The following is a 16,210-nucleotide window of genomic DNA, read 5'->3' as shown; positions in this document are numbered from 1 at the left end:
TAAAATAATCAGAGAATGATATGAATGTTACATTGAGTTACAAGTTGAACATTACAACATCGCTGTTGAGGAAGGTGTCCTAAAGAAGGGAGCCTTGAGATAGGTCTTGAGAGTTCTCAAATTTTTATGGGTCTTTCTCCTTCTAGCCCAAGATCATTTAAAACATAATAAAGTTTATGGTTTCATACACCCCCTCCACCTTACACCTCCCTATTAATATTTCAAGATAGCATTTAATTTGCTTGGTATAATAATGTGCCTCATATTCCTTTAGCTTCTGAGCGTGGATCTATAACCCTAACTCACAGATTAAGCTTCACTCCATTCCAAGGACTCTATCTAATTTTCCTGCTAGAATAACGTGAGGAGACCAGGTCATTAGTTCAAAGAGTCCATTTCAAAGGTAATCAGGCTTTTGAAGGGAGCAGTTCCTGTCTTATCTTTCTATTTTCTTAGACCAAATTTCTTACCAGTGACTTCTCCTCCCATGAACAGAGCTACAGCCCCCCAAATGATCTCCTTGTCACCGGGGCCTCTGGTTTCTGTTGCTAGGATTTTTGTGATCAATTAGTTGTATTTTTTTAAGGCTAGTCAAATGAAGCAGTGGGAGTGGAGAAAGAACAAACAAATCTGTAACTGGTTGTGATCGATTAGTTGTAAACACAAGTGCACTCAGACCAGCTGATGGCCAGGTATTTTGTATGCCAACTTTCTGTGCACTTGTATCTGTATAATTGTCTAATGCCAGTTTAGATCAACACCCTGAATCTTGGATTCATTTTAGACTTTTTTTTTTCCTTTTTTTGAGACAGAGTCTCACTTTGTTGCCTGGGCTAGACTGCTGTGGCATCAGCCTCGCTCACAGCAACCTCCAACTCCTGGGCTCAAGCGATCCTCCTGCCTCAGCCTCCCAAGTAGCTGGACTACAGGCATGCGCCACTACGCCTGGTTGATTTTTTCAATATATGTTTTTAGTTGTCCAGTTAATTTCTTTCTATTTTTATTAGAGATGGGGTTTTGCTCTTGCTCAGGCTGGTCTGGAACTCCTCAGCTCTAGTGATCCTCCTGCCTCAGCCTCCCAGAGTGCTGGGATTACAGGCGTGAGCCACCACGCCCAGCCTCATTTTGGACTTTTTACCATAAGTAAAAACTTTCTGCCACAGTCCTGGGGCTAGTTCTAATATAAGAATCAGAGAGAAGGCAGTACACTGGTGGCCCAAGGGTGTCTTATGTCCAGTGTGTCTGGCTAGAAGACAAAGAGTGAATGAGAGGCTGCAGCTTTGTGATGGGCTCTGCCATAGTGTGCATATGGTTTGTTTAGCCCTGCCAAGTCTCATGTTGAAATTCAATCCTCAGTGTTGGAGGTGGGGCCCGATGGGAGGTGTTTGGATCATGGGGGAGGATCCTCAAGAATGGCTTGGTGCCATTCTCCCGGGAATGACTGAGTTCTCTTAGTTCCTGTGAGAACTGGTTGTTGAAAAGAACCTGGCATCTTCTCTTCTCTCTCTTGATTCCTTTCTCGCCATGTGATCTCCACACACTGGCTCCCCTTTGCCTTCTGCCGTGAGTGGAAGCCCTCACCAGAAGCAGATACTGGAGCTACGATTCTTGCACAGACTGCAGAAATGTAAGCCAAATAGATCTCTTTTCTTTATAAATTACTCGTCCTCAGGTATTCTTTTATAGCAGCACAAACTGACTAAGACAGGCTCATAGTCATCAACTTCTTTGTGATACAAATGGTAGCCACAGAAAATTTCTGCTTTAAGTCATGAGGCAATGAAAGGGATGTTTCAGGAGGGAAAAAACAGTATAGGATGGATTAGCTAGCAGGGTGACTATCAAGAAACTATATGCCTTAGCATTTACATCAAATCAAATGACATAAGGCATACCCAGCCCAGTTCCTGGCACTAAACAAATATTAGTTTACTTGCCCTTGAATATAGATTTTACAGTTTACAAAGTGCCTTTGCAACTTGAGGGGTGGGGGGGGGCATGGGCAATATATGTAACCTTAACATTTGTACCCCCATAATACGCTAAAAGAAAAAAAGAAAAAAAAAAGAAATTTGGATAAAAACCAAACAACAACAAAACAAAGTGCCTTTGCCTACATTAAATCCCCCCCAAACCTTCTGAATCCCAAAACATGACACATCTGAAAAACTGCAAGGCTGATCTGATAGTCAGACCCAGGTTTTCAAACCCCAAAGCTAGTTCTCTTTTCCCTATACCCCAGAGATCTTCCTATTGCCGTGTCCTAGATTTAAGATGGCAAAGGCTTGTGCTAACAGTGTGATGGAGATGAAAGAATGAGCTGTGAGTTCCTGGGTATCTGGGGTTCTCACGGCCTTATTATTATATATCCTTATTTGTAAAATAACAATACTGTTTTATTTTATCTATTTTATATTATATTATATTTTATCTATTCCAAGACACATATGTTGTCATATTTTAACACCTCTGAAACCAAGACGTGACTTACAATTGATGGTGTTTTACAGTTGTTTCTGCTGCTCAGCAGTTTTGATGTAGTGATTGTCTGTCTGCTCAGGCACAAACGTGGCTGTTTTTCCGGTGGCATGACTGGAAAACTGAAACCCATGAACATTTCAGTTTATTGACTCAACTACCATTGGAGCAAGTTATATGAATCCTAGCTGTTGCCTATCAACACCTTCTGGAAAGATCAAGAAAGTACTTGTATCAAAATTTACACAATGAATGTCAGAGATTTGGAAGAAAACCTCAGAAAAAAATGGTTGAGACCTGCCTAAGGAATGCTGCATCACTAGTGCTCTGATGCAACTCTGGTAATGCTGTGTTGAGAAACACAGACATCAATGACTCAGAGTCAAAAGTGACTCAGAAGACAAACTCTGTTCCTTTATTTTTATTTATTTTTTTGAGACAGAGTCTCGCTGTGTTGTCTGGGCTAGAGTGCTGTGGCATCAGCCTAGCTCACAGCAACCTCAAATTCCTGTCTTCACCTCCTGAGTAGCTGGGACTACAGGCATGCACCACCATGCCCAGCTAATTTTTTCTATTTTCAGTAGAGCATGGTCTCACTCTTGGTTAGGCTGGTCTCAAACTCTTGCGCTCAAGATCCTCCTCCTGCCTCAGCCTCCCAGAGTGCTGCCACACCCGGCCAGAAGAAAGACTCTGAATGTGAAGATATTTTGGACTGCCTTAACTAAATCATTTCCTTTATATTTTCCTTTTTATTAATGCACAAGTGTGATATATGATAAAAATCCATGTTTAAATAAATCTAAATAAGCCCTTTGAATGAGGACATTGGGCCACAGATTAACTTATTTTCTTTCTTAGTGGTATATAATAAATGGTGTTCCTTACAAACAGTAGTATCTTAGATTCAATGAGGATAGTCATATTATATTTGCCCAAATGATTCATAATGTATATAGTCACCTCATTTTGATCATCACAATAGCCTTGTGATATTACCAGCGAATACTATCCCCAATTTTACCTATGAGAAAAATAAGGCATATAAAATAATCTACTAAGATAGCCATAGAATGATAAGAACTCATCCTAATTTCAGTCCTCTAGAATAAGCCTTAAAGTCTTCCTTTTCCCTCTAAAATTTCAAGAATTGTATCAATCTTAGAGCTACTGCTAAAAAAAAAAAAGAAAGAAAAAGGAAAAAAAAGGAGCGTATCTGGTAAGATTGAATATAATAGTTCAGAATGAATATATATATATATATATATATATACATATATTTTTTTTTTTTTTTTTTGAGATAGAGTCTCCTTTTATTGCTCAGGCTAGAGTGAGTGCCATGGCATCAGCCTAGCTCACAGCAATCTCAAACTCTGGGGCTCAAGCAATCCTGCTGCCTCAGCCTCCCGAGTAGCTGGGACTATAGGCATGAGCCACCATGCCCGGCTAATTTTTTCTATATATATTAGTTGGCCAATTAATTTCTTTGTATTTATAGTAGAGACAGGGTCTCGCTCTTGCTCAGGCTGGTTTCGAACTCCTGACCTTGAGCAATCCGCCTGCCTCGGCCTCCCAGAGTGCTAGGATTACAGGCGTGAGCCACTGTGCCCGGCCCAGAATGGATATTGAACATGATTCTCTAAAATGAATTGTCAGAGTTTTAACTACAACAAATCGCTATTACACATAGCCTAGTACTATACCTGACACATAAAAGGTATTAAATAAGTAAATGGAGTTGTATTACTCAGGAGCATTAATACTGGCTATCCCAGCATTCAAACCCTGAATTCTCAGTAGCTTAAACCACAAAAACTTATATCTTACACATGTCATGTACCTAGCAGAGGTTGGCAAGCAGTGAAAGTTGAGTGTTGCTCTATTCCTCACCTTCACTCAATCTTCTCGTTTCAACGTCCCCTCTGAAATTCATGTTGGAATTTAGTCCCCAATGTGATAGTATTAAAAGGTGGGACATTTAGGAAGTGATTAAGTCATGAGTGCTCCACTCTCATGAATGGGATTAATGTCTTACAAAAGAGGCTTTATACAGCATTTCTCCCTTTTTGTCTTTCCGTCCCTTCCCCCATGTGAGGACAAGGAACCATCTTGGAAGCAGAAACAGGGCTCTAACCATATAGGCACTGCTAGCGACTTAATCTTAGACTTTCCAGCCTCCAGAATTGTAAGAAATACATTTCTATTCTTTATAAATTACCCAGTGTCAGGTATTTTTTGGTAGCAGCACAAAAAGACTCAGAAATTGGTAATGAGACTGAGATGTTGCTATAATAAATACCTGAAAATGCAGACGTGGCTCTGAAACTTGGTGATTTATAGAGCCTGGAAGAGTTTGGAGGTGCATCTTAGAAAAAGCCTAGATTTCCATGAACAGAGTGGTGTATATTAAGGGCAGTTCTGGTGAGCTGAGAAGAAGAGAGCTATAGAGAGAGGCTAAATCTTAGAGATCACTTATGTGGTCATGATCAGAATGCTGGTAGAAATATGGACAGTAAAGGCTATTCTGATGAGGTCTCACATGGAAATTAGGAATGTGGTATTGGAAACTGGAGGAAAGGCCATTCTTGTTACAAATTGGTAAAGAATTTGGCTGAATTGTGTCCATGTCCTACTGCTACGTGGAAGGCAGAACTTGTGGGTAATGAACTAGGATATTTGGTAGAAGAAATATCTAAGCAAAGCATTGAGGGTGCTGCATAGCTACTTTTGACTGCTTATAGTAAAATGTGAGAAGAGAGAAATGAATTAAAGATAGAATTGGAAGGGAAGGAAAAAATTCAGAAAATTCTCAGCCTGGCGTTACAGAAAAATCTGAGGCACAATAAAATTTTAAAGAGTTGATTTGAGTAAGAAGCAATTCATCAACTGGAGAACACCAGACCAAAAGAGGTTTAGTGTTCCAATGACAAAATGTTAAAATATTTATTGGGAAAATGTGGAGGCAAAATAAAGAAATTATTGGAATGGTTTGCAATTACAAAATTGCCTTTTTAAGGTACTTTGTTGGAAAGTCCCTAATCACAGAGTTAGTCCCTAATCAATATGTTAGTTGATTGCTTGTGATTGGTTGGGGTTAAGTTTTAGTTTTGTCTAACATAAGCATTTACCACAAATGACCCAAGTTATGTTTTATTTATATTTACAGTTTAAGCAAGATTTAGGCTATTTTTAAGGCCTTTGGTTTGGTATGCTCGGCAATTTTTCACACCTGGTCTCCATTTTAACTTTGTTTTAACACTAGCCAGGTTGTCAAAGCATGTTTGGGAAAGAATACTAAGGATGTGGCCAAGTGACCACTTGATAAGGAGATTAGTCTCCATAGAAGGAAGCCACATGCTATTCATTAGGACAATGGAAGTATGACCCTGAAAGGCATTTCATAGATCTTTGAGTCTGCCATTCCCAACACAGGCCCAGAGTGCCAGCACCTTGAGGACAGAACAGTTTTGTGGGATCTTGGGGCTTGCTGCCCAGTGCTGCCTCAAGTCTCTGTTCCCTGTATCACAGCACTCTTGACTGCCCCAGCTGTGATTCAGGCTGCTGCTCCAGAAGGCACAAGTGGTAAACCTTGGTGGCATCTCTGTGGTGCCAACTCTGCAGGTGTGCAGAGTGCAAGAGCTGTGGATGCAGTGCTACCTCCACCTAGATTTCAAGGGCTGCCTCAGAAAGCCTCAGGACCTAGGCTGAGAGCCCCTACTAGGCAATGCCCAGCAGAACTCTGGGGTCAGGGTAACTGCAGAAAGTCCCCACAAGGGCAATATCTAGTGAGGTTATGGGGAAGGGCTACCCCTGAGACCCCAAATCTGTAGAGCCACCAGTGTGCAGTGCCAAGCTGGAAGAACTGCAGGCACTCGACTCCACCTCCTGAGAGCTGCAGTGTGGGCTGTGCCCAGTGATGCCACTGGAGTGTGCTGTCCAGGGTCTTGGGGGCCCAACCCCCACCCAGTGTGTCTGGAAGGTGGGCCATAGAGTCAAAGGTTATTTTTCTGAAGCTTCAATATTTAATGTTGTGTGCTCTGTTCAGTTTTTGGACTTACTTGGGACCTGTTACCCATGTTTTTCTTGTCTATTGCTCCCTTTTAGAGTGGGAATGTCTATCCTATGCTTATCCACCATTGTGTTTTGCAAGCACATAACTTGTTTGATTTCCACATGCTCACAGCTGGAGAGGAATTTGTCTCAGGATGAATCATACCTTGAGTTCACCCATATCTGATTTAGATGATATTTAAATTTTTAAGGGGGGCCATGTGGAGGGAGGTTCAATTTCCTTTTTTTTTTTTTTTTTGGAGACAGAGTCTCACTTTATCTCCCTGAGTAGAGTACAGTGGCATCATCATAGCTCACTGCAACCTCAAACTCCTGGGCTAAAGCGATCCTCTTGCATCAGCCTCCTGAATAGCTGGGACTACAGGTGTGTACCAGGACACCTGGCTAATTTTTCTGTTTTTAGGAGGGGTTTCACTCTTGCTCAGACTGGTCTCGAACTCCTGAACTCAAGCAATCCTTCCGCCTCAGCCTCCTAGAATGCTAGGATTACAGGCATGAGCCACGATACCCCTCCAGATTTAGATGACATTTAGACGAGACTTTGGAGTCAGATTTCAAAGTTGACACTGGAACAAGTTAAGACATTTGAAGCTACTGGGATAGCATAAGTATATTTTGTACATAAGAAGGACATAAATTTGATGGAACCTGGGGTAGAATTCTATGGTTTGAATGTCTGTGTTGCCTCCAAAATTCATGTTGAAACTTAATCCTCAGTGCAATAGTAGTAAGAGGTGGAAACTTTAGGAAGTGATTAGGCCGTGAGGGCTCCCTCCTCATTAATGGATTAGTGCCTTATAAGAGTGCTTGAGGGGGCGAGTTTGCGCCTTCTGTCCCTTCCTCCCTGTGAAGACACAGCTTTTGTACCCTCTGGAAGATGCAGCAACAAGGCACTGCCTTGGAAGCAGGAGAGCAGCCCTCAACAGACACTGGACATAGCAGTGCCTTGACTGCACTTCCCAGACTCCAGAACTGTGAGAAAGGAATTTCTATTATTTGTAAATTACCCAATCTCAGGTATTTTGTTATAGCAGCACAAGTGGACTATGAGATTCAGTAACCAAAATAACTGAGATTATACCTTGTAATGGAACCGTGTGGAACATACAACCTCTGGCGTTGCTGCGACAGGCAAAAAGAGGGCCAGGGGGAGCACATTAGCTTATACCTTCTCCAGCCTAAAAATCATACATCTCACTTCCTTCCTAGGCCATTAGCCGGACGTTGTCACGCAATCTCAACCTAACTGCAAGGGATGCTGAGGAAAGCAGGGGAGCAGTGGAATATTAGGTGAGTACTGTCTACGCCATATCAGTCCTATAATTATTTCCTTGAGGGCAAGAATATTTTATTTACTGATATTCCCAAACGTCTAGAAAAGTGCCTGACATTTAGTATTCACTAACAATCGCCGAATCAACACATCGATGAATTCATCAATGGCAACTGAAGCTGGTATGAATCTACTCTGAACAGTTTCTAGATCAAATTAGATACTCAAGCTCACGTTAATATTTCAGAAATAACTAGAGTTAACAACAAGAGGTATTTTGGAAAGAATTTATTTGAAGTTGGCAAACTCATTCTCAAATGTAGTTACAGGTTACATAAAATCTTTTTTACAGGAGCTTAATGATTCTTTAAATTGACTAAAGTGTGAGGAAAAACAACACTCAACTCTCAAAACCAGCCTGAATTTTTGGTTTCATTTAAAAAATTAATAGACCGCAGTCTTCCTAGAAACGATTGCTTGGGGAGTTGGGAACAGTTTGCCATGATGAGAAGAATTTAGATTGTGGTGATATGAAAAGGCAAAGAGTACTGAGGCACGGGGAACTATCTATTCAGTAAGTAGCAGTCCTTTTGGCTCTAATTCAATACCTGTTCTCAATTTTGCCAGCATTATTAGGAAGGTACAAAGAGTTCAATATTGGTTTTTTTCACAAAGGAATCTCAAAGTGATTATGAGATATAATTCATCATTGATTCAACAAATGTTTATTAAGCACCAAATATGTACAAAGCACAATGCTTGGTGCTGGAGATTCAAGGTGCAAAAGATAGATATAATTTCTACCCTAAGGGAACTTACAGTCTAATAGGGAAGATGGACACTGAACAGCTATTATAGTGTGACATTCATCGCAAAAATGGAAGTGCCAGGTGCCTGGCCTCCTCCTGGTTTTGAGCAGCAGAAAAGTAAAATCAGGAAAGATCTCCCCAAGAAATTGATTTTTCAACTTAAATCCAAATGATAAGAAGGATTTGGCAATGGAAAAGTGAGGGCAAGAGAATTCCAGATGGAGGGAATAGCTTGTTCTCACAATACCCTGCTGTGAAGCCACACAGGATTATATGCTTAATTGTACAGCTGGAGAAGTTGTAGAAGAAGAAAGTAACTTGTTCAAGGGATACTGTTTAACAAGGTGGTTAATTAGAACCATAGCTGTATTTCTAACCTTTCAGGGCACACAATTCTCTTTCTAAGGGTGACTGTCTTTCCCGACTGAAACAGTAGCTATGCCAGTCAACTCCTCTAGCCTATCAGGCACATCAACCAACCAAGAACTATACTGATGCAACAGATATCAACTTACAGCCTGTTTCACAGCCTGGAGGATGAGAAGAAAGAGCCCTAAATGGGTCTCATGCAGGAAGAGGGTGGTGCACAGTGGCAGAGGGGGAAGCTTCATCAGTGAGAGCCAAGCACTAAAAGCAGCTGCGTGTGACATTTCCGTCAGCAGTCCTCCCTCCTGCATTGTGTATGAGACACACATCAGATGTTCTGGTTTATGATTTCAGCTTCAGAGTACATACCCTTTGAGATCCAAGCTCATGTATCTCTTCCAGTGGCATGGTGCCTGCTCGTTAATTGGGCCCCAAAGCCCATCTGAGAGTGATAACAAACCAAATGGTGAGAGTATTGGGACTCTGTTCTCCTACCCTCAAGGAAGTCTAAAAACTTGTACATTGGTTGAGTCTCAGGCTCCAGGTGCCTTGGCTCTGTACTGGCTAGAAAGTGACAAAGCACAGGCTACCAAAGATTCTGCACAGATGCCAGAACCATGTCAGAACACAGGTCATGTACAGCTACTGTCTGCCCCTGTTTATATCAGCCTGGAGGACAGTCTTTTCTCTTTCCTTTGGAAGACACACTAGAGGCTAACTCTTGGAGGTCCCAGGTAAGCACCACTTTATCTGTTAGGTAGAGCAGACCTAAGAAGGGCCAAGTCTTTGCCTTTTCATATTGTGTTTACCTCCTGAGGCAAATTAGATTAGAAAAAATCTATTATTTACAGGGGAGATAACAGAGGAAAGTGCTTATAGGCTTTTGCTTCTTTGATTTAAGAGCAAAGATCCTGATTTCACTGAGATGTCAGCAAATGAAAAGATATGGATGCATACCAGTCAATCTCCAAAACTTTAAAAGTCCCTGATATTCTGGTCATTTTAAAATTTATTACTTCAGAGATTTCTGTTCAGTATTAGTGTTGAAATCCGTTACTTCCTTGCAAAAATGCTAGGTCATATAATCTCTCAGATTACTTCCCCAAAATATCTTGTGTTTATGAAAACTATTAGAAAATAAATGTCAAAGGGTTTTCTTTTTAAAGAACAAAATTATAATAATGATGATAATAATCTGTCCTAATTTTGATGATAGCAGTATCTGAGCATCAAGGCTGCTTGCTTTATCATTGTCATTGGGTGGCCACATTTTGTTTTGTGTCAGAAATTTTTTCATAACCAGATCTTAGACCCAATTTTGTATGATTTGAATGATGGCTTGGCTTTGGAAGGAGCACGACAAAGTTCATTAAGAGTGAGGTTAAGGCTGGGCGTGGTGGCTCACGCCTGTAATCCTAGCACTCTGGGAGGCCGAGGTGGGCGGATTGCTCGAGGTCAGGAGTTCAAAACCAGCCTGAACAAGAGCGAGACCCCATCTCTACTAAAAATAGAAATTAATTGGCCAACTAATATACATAGAAAAAATTAGCTGGGCATGGTGGAACATACCTATAGTCCCAGCTACCCGGGAGGCTAAGCCAGTAGGATCGCTTGAGCCCAGGAGTTTAAGGTTGCTGTGAGCTAGGCTGATGCCACAGCACTCACTCTAGCCTGGGCAACATAATGAGACTCTGTCTCAAAACAAACAAATAAAAAGAGTGAGATTATATCAGGGCTTCTTAGTCCATATTATTTCTCAAACCCCTGTAAGTACATATGTCAGAGTAATAAATAACCACTTCTTGTGGCAAAGTAACCCCTGGTAAAATTCATTCATCTAGTCTACAAATATTCAAAGAATATTTCTATAGTATATAGAATACTTTATTAATTGTACTGAGAAATAAGACCTGATTCCTGCCTATATCTATAATTTAGCAGAGACCATTATACACTAGACTGAACTTCAAAGTCAGAGTTTGGGTCTCTTTCAAATGCCCTTTTATATCCAGGGAGAGCACAAATTAGTCTCATGATAGGAGCTCAATAAACATTGGGTGAATGTCCAAATGTATGAACAAAAATGTACGTGACGTTACCTTTCTAATATAAGGGTATATCACATTTTTTGATAACTATTTTGTTTGTTGATCAAAATTACATCAAACATTTCTAATATCAGACATTAGTAATTCAGATTCTAGCTAGGCCTGTGGGAAGTTAATTTTAACTTTTACTTTTTATAATCAGTCTGTGGTCTTCAGGGAGTTTAACAGCATGGGCTGGGGAGAAAAGGAGGATCTTACAAAGAGAGGGATGTTTAAATTAGCACTACGAAGTTGTATTTAGAGGTTTTATTTCAAATGTGCTATTCTGAAGATAACTACAAAGTGTGTGCATGGCTTTTTTTTTTTTTGGAAAATGCCAATTCAAAAAAGGGAAAAAGCCATGTTATTTAAGACATAGTCTTTTTTTTCTAATCCTAAAATGCTTCTACCTCTTTTTTCAGAGTTAAAAGAACTCTACTTGCCAGATACTGAATTATACATTAGTAGAAAGGAAGAAAGATGAGCTAAAGATCTTGGGAATTAGAAAATCTATTTATTGTTTGGATTCTAAACACTATCTGTGTGGGCCTGGATAAATGTGAATTTTTTCATCTGTAAAATAAAGGGAGTTGAATTAAATTATTTCAATTTGAATATTTTATGATTTCATCTGACAAACTCTTTCCTTTTTCATCTTTGTTGTTATGTGGAATGCTTAATCATTTCTAGTTTTTGAAAAAAAATCACATACCACAGATGCTTAAAATAAAGTAGCTCTCTATAGAATGCCCTTTTTTCAGGTAGTCATAGCACCACTTTAGAATTATTTTTAAAAATCTAAATAAAGGTATGAAGATGAAAATAATCCCACCACTGAAGGATAAACATCTTTAACATTTTGAGTTATAGTCTTATAATATTACTTTTGTGCCTATATTTTTATGCATATTTCCTCAAAAAATAAAATTGTGATCACTTTGTATTTAGTGTTTTGAAACCTTTATTATTTTGAAAACTTTATTCTTATTTAACAATACATTGTAACTATTTCCCCATATTTACTTAAAGCATGATTGTTTTTCATGACTGTATTTGTAATTCATTATTTGAAAATACTACATATTAACTCATCTATTATTGTTTGCCATCTAGGTTATTTAGAGTCTCTATTATAAATAACACTGCAGTAAACAAACTTGTACAAAAATATGATTTTTCCTAAAGATAAATTCTCATAGCTATGATTAGTCCTACTAGCAATGTATGAATATGAGTATGCTGTATGCTGTGTTTCCAGATATCCTCGAGGTATTAGGCTTTATAGAGAAACCCTTGTCAATATGCATTGTTTGATTATTACTGAACATATTTTCTTATTTTGTTTTGGTCATTTACATTTTTTTTTTTTTTTTTTTTTGAGTCAGAGTCTCACTCTGTTGCCTGGGCTAGAATGCCATGGCATCAACCTAGCTCATAGCAACCTCACACTCTACTTGCCAGGGCTCAAGCAATCCTACTCCCTCAGCCTCCTGAGTATCTGGACTATGGGCATGTGCCACCATGCCTGGCTAATTTTTTCTATATATTTTTAGTTGGCCAATTTATTTCTTTTCTTTCTTTTTTTTTTTTTTGAGACAGCTTTGTTGCCCTGGCTAGAGTGAGTGCTGTGGCGTCAGCCTAGCTCACCGCAACCTCAAACTCCTGGGCTCAAGTGATCCTTCTGCCTCAGCCTCCCATGTGCCACCATTCCCGGCTAATGTTTTCTATATATATTTTTAGTTGGTCAATTAGTTTCTTTCTATTTTTAGTAGAGGCGGGGTCTTGCTCAGGTCGGTTTCGAACTCCTGACCTTGAGCGATCCATCTGCCTTGGCCTCCCAGAGTGCTAGGATTACAGGCGTGAGCCACCATGCCCTGCCTCAAAGGAGTAATAAAATCTTAACCATTAGAAACTGTTACATGAAAAAAGAGGTGCAGGCCGGGCGCTGTGGCTCACGCCTGTAATCCTAGCTCTTGGGAGGCCGAGGCGGGCGGATTGCTCAAGGTCAGGAGTTCAAAACCAGCCTGAGCAAGAGCGAGACCCCGTCTCTACTATAAATAGAAAGAAATTAATTGGCCAACTGATATATATATATAAAAAAAAAATTAGCCGGGCATGGTGGTGCATGCCTGTAGTCCCAGCTACCCGGGAGGCTGAGGCAGAAGGATCACTGGAGCCCAGGAGTTTGAGGTTGCTGTGAGCTAGGCTGACGCCACGGCACTCACTCTAGCCTGGGCAACAAAGCGAGACTCTGTCTCAAAAAAAAAAAAAAAAAAAAAAAAAAAAAAGAAAAAAGAGGTGCAGAATAATGCTACCAGCATATATAAAAACAATGTATTTATGTATATACTTAATATATATAGAATATCTCTGGAAGGAAATAAAAACATTAATAACATAAATATGTTACTGGTAATATTATTGACTGTGGAAGTGAGTTAAATGGCTAGGGAACTGGGGTACAAGATTTCCTTTTCACTGCCTAGTGAAAGGAATGTAAAGGAATTAATAATTTAAAAATATAATTTAATTATAAAAATCTTACTAATTAGTAGTCCAATGTTGAATAAGACTGGAGTGCCTGAACTACACATAGTAGGTATTCAGTAAACATGCAATGAATGAACAAATACATGGATGGATTAAGTGAAATGAGTGAAGAATATATATATTTTTTCAGACAGAGCCTTGCCCAGACACTCTCTTGCCCAGGCTAGAGTGCCGTGGTATCAGCCCAGCTCACAGCAACCTCAAACTCCTGGGCTCAAGTGATCCTTCTGCCTCAGTCTCCCAAGTAGCTGGGACTACAGGCATGTGCCACCATGCCCAGCTAATTTTTTCTATATATTTTAGTTGGCCAATTAATTTCTTTCTATTTTTAGTAGAGATGGTGTCTCACTCTTGCTCAGGCTGGTTTTGAACTCCTGACCTTGAGCGATCTGCCCACCTCAGCCTCTCAGAGTGGTAGGATTATAGGCATGAGCCAACTCGCCCAGCCCATTAGTCTTTATTATACCATAAGGGATAAAGAAGTATATTTATATATATGCTCATATTTGCTGAAGAGGATGATCCTGATCAATATTTTTCTGAAAAATTATGAAAGGCAGAGCAGACTTCAACTCAATATTTTTACTGCATCTCCTATTTCAGTGAAATTAACATCAAGGGCTTATACTAAGTGTAAAGTTACCTTACATTTTGTTTACTGCTTTATGTCCTAAGATAAGCAAAGCAGATACCTGCTGTGTATTCAGATCAAGCCTTGGGGACTAGCATGGATCTAAAAAGTTGACAGTTTCTTAGACTCAAAATAATAAATGGAAAACACTGGAATTCTAGTTATTCTTGTTGGGGAGGTAAAGGCTGAGTTGTGGAATTTATTACAACATAGATTCTTAAGAGTTTTGCCAGGAAAATAAAGAGAACCAGATAAAAGTGGTTTTACACCGAGCAACTCTATGTAAAATGCTTACAATAGCGCCTGGCACAGAGGATGTGCTCTTAGCTACTACTTTTTATTATCATTATTGTACTGACACCCAACCCTTTATAGGAACAAATATTTAATAGCCATACATGTACATCTATACAAATCAATCTGTATGATACAGAGAAGAAACAGCCTGTTCATAAAAAATTTTAGTGATATATTTTCAAGGATAAAAGAAAGTTAAATTGTTAAAGAAAAAATAGGCCAGGTGCCATGGCTCATGCCTGTAATCCTAGCACTCTGGGAGGCCAAGGCGGGTGGATCCTTTGAGCTCAGGAGTTCAAGACCAGCCTGAGCAAGAGCTAGACCTCATCTCTACTATATAAAAAAAAAAAAAAAAAAATAGAAAGAAATTAATTGACCAACTAAAAATATATAGAAAAAATTAGCAGGGCATGGTCGCGCATGCCTTTAGTCCCAGCTACTCAGGAGGCTGAGGAAGAAAGATCACTTGAGCCCAAGAGTTTGAGGTTGCTGTGAGCTAGGCTGACACCACGGCACCCTTGCAGGGCAACAGAGTGTGACTCTGTCTCGAAAAAAAAATAGACAGTTTCTTAGAGGCAATGTTGTTTGCTAGTTTAGCTGGAGCTATGCGTCAAAAGTTAAGAAAAGTTAGTAGCCTATTGTTTTCTAAGCACGTTAAGAATAGAAATCACTAATATTTAAGATAATAAACAGAAAACAAATTACACCATAATAATTGAGTGCTTTTCAACAATTCTGGTGTCATAAAATTTAACAGAACCAAATTCCACATATATTTTGAATGTGAGAATCCAACTTCTCAGGGAAGTCAGGCACTTCAGTGAGGGCCTATAGCATAAGCTCCTTTTACACTTTTTTCTAGATGAAGGTAAAATACCAAGAGAGAGTGACCAAGAGAAAGGCTAAATAACAGCTGCCTAGAGAACTGCCTTCGTGGGAATGTCCTTAGTTGTCATCTCTGTGTGCCTCCATTTCTGAACACCTTTATTTTTGGATACCTTCCAGTCTACAAAAACAAAAAGAGGAGGGATAAAAGGAATGGTATTACAGTTGTACTGGATAATTGAGAGATAGAAAATGTTCTGTAGTGAGTTAAAATTGTTTTGCAATCTCTTTGAAAAGGGGTAGGCAAAATTCTTCTTGAAAAGAATGTCCCAATTCCTAGTAGATATTGTTTTAGAAAGATTAACTTTTCAAGTTGGCAGGAGTTCATACCAAACAATAACACAAAAATTTCTTTCCATTATATAGATAAAAAATGAATCTTTGGGGCATTAGGTCTTTCTTCCTTAAAATATGCTGTTTTCCTCCTTCCTTCCAGTTTTCTCTCCTAAGAAGAGAAAAGAAGAAATTTCCTTTGCTAACCTGAGAAGAAGTTTTCCATATGGATAATGTATAAATTAGATCACAAAATGTTAATATGGCTATCCAATACTCTTAACATAATTTCTGAATTCTACAGATTTTCTTTTTTTTTTTTTTTAAGAGACAGGGTCTTGTTCTGTCACCCAGACTAGAGTACAGTGACGTGATGTGATTATATATCACTGCAGCCTTGAACTCCTGAGCTCCAGAGCTCCACACTGTAAGGCTTAGGCAGGAGGCCAGGAACATGAAGCCAGGAGTTCCAGACCAGCTGAGCAAAAGCGCG

General features: G+C 39.5%; 1 protein-coding gene across 3 annotated transcripts in view; it reads left to right on the top strand.

Annotated features, from left to right (window-relative positions):
• Positions 1–16,210, top strand: part of SLC16A1 (solute carrier family 16 member 1) — a 102,029-nt gene that overhangs the window by 29,567 nt on the left and 56,252 nt on the right. For 2 of the 3 annotated variants that reach the window (XM_075999988.1, XM_075999989.1), the window contains one exon: positions 7,756–7,836. The gene's annotated coding sequence lies outside the window, so the exon portion shown is untranslated. Of the gene's footprint in view, positions 1–1,459; positions 1,628–7,755; positions 7,837–16,210 lie in introns of those variants that run through there. The other variant, XM_012778444.3, reaches the window with a different exon arrangement.

This window comes from Microcebus murinus, chromosome 2 (genome assembly GCF_040939455.1).
Source record: "Microcebus murinus isolate Inina chromosome 2, M.murinus_Inina_mat1.0, whole genome shotgun sequence".
NCBI lineage: Eukaryota > Metazoa > Chordata > Mammalia > Primates > Cheirogaleidae > Microcebus > Microcebus murinus.
Note: the sequence above shows the minus strand (reverse complement) of the source record. Positions and strands in the feature narration are given on the sequence as shown.